This window comes from Montipora capricornis, chromosome 7 (genome assembly GCF_036669925.1).
Source record: "Montipora capricornis isolate CH-2021 chromosome 7, ASM3666992v2, whole genome shotgun sequence".
Taxonomy (NCBI): domain Eukaryota; kingdom Metazoa; phylum Cnidaria; class Anthozoa; order Scleractinia; family Acroporidae; genus Montipora; species Montipora capricornis.
This window is the reverse complement of record NC_090889.1, coordinates 41,756,542-41,759,041: the sequence shown is the minus strand read 5'-3', so window position 1 is coordinate 41,759,041 and position 2,500 is coordinate 41,756,542. Positions and strand designations below refer to the sequence as shown.

General features: G+C 38.1%; 1 long non-coding RNA gene and 1 pseudogene across 1 annotated transcript in view; both read right to left on the bottom strand.

Annotated features, from left to right (window-relative positions):
- Nucleotides 1–523: 523 nt before the first annotated feature.
- LOC138057245 (uncharacterized) overlaps nucleotides 524–2,500 on the bottom strand; it is a 234,549-nt gene continuing 232,572 nt past the window's right edge. Inside the window, exon 2 of the long non-coding RNA XR_011133626.1 lies at nucleotides 524–631. This is a non-coding gene — a long non-coding RNA (uncharacterized lncRNA). The remainder of the gene's footprint in view (nucleotides 632–2,500) is intronic.
- The window catches only part of LOC138057234 (exonuclease 3'-5' domain-containing protein 2-like), a 15,719-nt pseudogene continuing 13,742 nt past the window's right edge, over nucleotides 524–2,500 (bottom strand).

The following is a 2,500-nucleotide window of genomic DNA, read 5'->3' as shown; positions in this document are numbered from 1 at the left end:
GAACCCCTAAAACGTATGGGATGGGGAACTAGTCTGTTGGTCCCTTTCAAAATACCATAATGCTCTTTGTTTGCTGAACTTACTTTCTCTTGGGACCATTTTAAGTCTCAAGAGAAACTGTAAACAAATTTTGGAGGGCAAACAAAGAGTATTATGGTATTTTGAAAGTGGCCTATTGGATATTGAAAGGGAGCCTGATAAGGAAAACGATATTTATGAAGAGTCAGACGACCGAGATGGCGAGGAATCGAATATTGGTTGCAGACCTGATGAGGAAAACGATATTTATAAAGAGTCAGAGGACCGAGATGACAGGGAATCGAATATTGGTAGGAGACCTGATGAGGAAAACGATATTTATGAAGAGTCAGACGACCGAGATGACGGGGAATCGAATACTATTTGAAGACCTGATGAGGAAAACGAGTTCCACGAGGAGTTAAAGAAGCCCAACTTGAAACAAGGAAATTTGTTACATTTCCATAGCTTCGTGATAGTAACACCATTAAAATAAATTTGAAACTCACGAGGAAACTTTTTAATGCGAAGTTGTGTTCTTTACAGTTATCTACAGACCACTTTCATAAATGGTGACCTCCTTTACATTCTTTTGTATTTATGTTTATTAGACCTACTGTCCTCATTTTGAAACTTTTTTCTTCATTTGCTCGTTGTAGCGAGGCTAGGAAGGCTTATTAGCATAAAAAGAGAAGAATATTTTATTTGGCCGCCATGACGAAATTATGATTATTTGATCACACGGTAGATTACAACTCAAAAATCTAAATTACAAAACATTTCCGCGTTCATGTCTGCCTCCTCTTCAGAGCGAGTCTAACTTCACATCTGAATGAAAACTAATTATATTACTTTTCAGTCTTATGTAAAGTAGAACTTTAATTACCATCACACTAACTTCGCAGTTAGACTCGCTTTGAAGAGGAGGCAAACATGCATTAACTCGGAAATTACCTATTCAGCACGCGCATGCGCCGGAATACTGAATGATCTTTTAAAAATTGACCACGTTGTTCACTGGGAACATCATTAAGGGAGATTCCTATGGACCAGCAGCCCTTGAAACCAATTTGGTTGGGTATTGTGAGGATTAGGAGTACATGAAAGTCAGAACAGGAACACTGATTTTCCAATTACCTTTATGGGAAACAGTGAACAAGAACGCGTAGCTGAACATTAAGGATTACAAAATAGACAATGATGAACCCTCTCCTCTTTCTGTTTATGTCGTTACGGACTTCAGTCGAGTGTTTAGTTTGAATCCTTCTGTGTTAGAAATAGATTTGACATAAATTAGCATAATTACGTGTGGTGGGAAGAAAGTCACGTGTGAAGAGGGACTTAGTCTGAGTTTTGATCGATCGTTGGATCGCTTCGAGTGTTTATTTTAAGTATTGAGTTTTAGATTTCAACCGCGCTTAAGGCCTGAAACCGTCGAGTGAAGTGATAATACGAATGTAAATTGCAAAGGAAACAAATTAAATACACAAAACTATTCATTACATATGGGATTCTTTGCCCTGCTATAGTTCAATTGGGATTTTGGACTTAGGTGAAGGGAACGGCTACGAAACAATTTAGAATTGGTGTCTGTAAGGCCAGTTTTCGACAGCTTCACGAGAATACCAATTGATAGAAAACAAAATCAAACTGCAACGTACCTTCCAATAACCAATAAAACATTAATGACTTTATGAGATCTTCAGCTAGGCATGAATTTAAGTCGTCAATTGTTCATCAATCGTATTTGTTTACATATTATTTAAACATCAATATGTCAAAACTAGGTGAATCCTTCTGGAATTACTATTGATGCAAGTTTAACATAAGCGGCTAACTGTTTAAATAAAGATAAAAAATAAAATGAAATAAACGTTTCATGACAACGGCCTCTAACGCTGGAAAACGTTTTTAAAGTAGTTCTCTAAGTCTTTTTATTTAAATTAAAATTGCTTCTTGCACGGAGGGTGAGGTATTTCACGCTTTGTGAGGCCCTAAGCGGTGGGGCATTTGACGGTGTAAACTGTGAGCATGGGGAAGGGGGGGGGGGGGGGGAAGGGGGTTAGAAAACAATCACAGCCTTTACAGAAAATTAATTATGTAAAGAGAACTTAAATATGGAATTACAAAGAGTCATTACCGACCCCTAATTTTTCTTTCAAAGCTTGGTGACGATGATCCACCGACCATAAAGGTGGGAGGTACTTTGGGTGCATGGTATCAACAAAGTGCTTTCTCCACATCTTTTCAAATTCCAGTAGTTTCCCTTCTTCACGAACTCTTTTCACCACTTCACGTCCATGTGACACAAAATTAGCATTTTCCTTACGGGTTTCCATCGTTGCAGCCTGCATGATGATTTCTTGAGTTAAAACGGTTGCATTGAAGTATTTCTGCACAATTATTGACAGTTCCTGGCGTCTGTCCTCTGGTATTTTGTTACCGGCATAATTTAAAGCTCTTGCAGCTGACTTCACTTTTC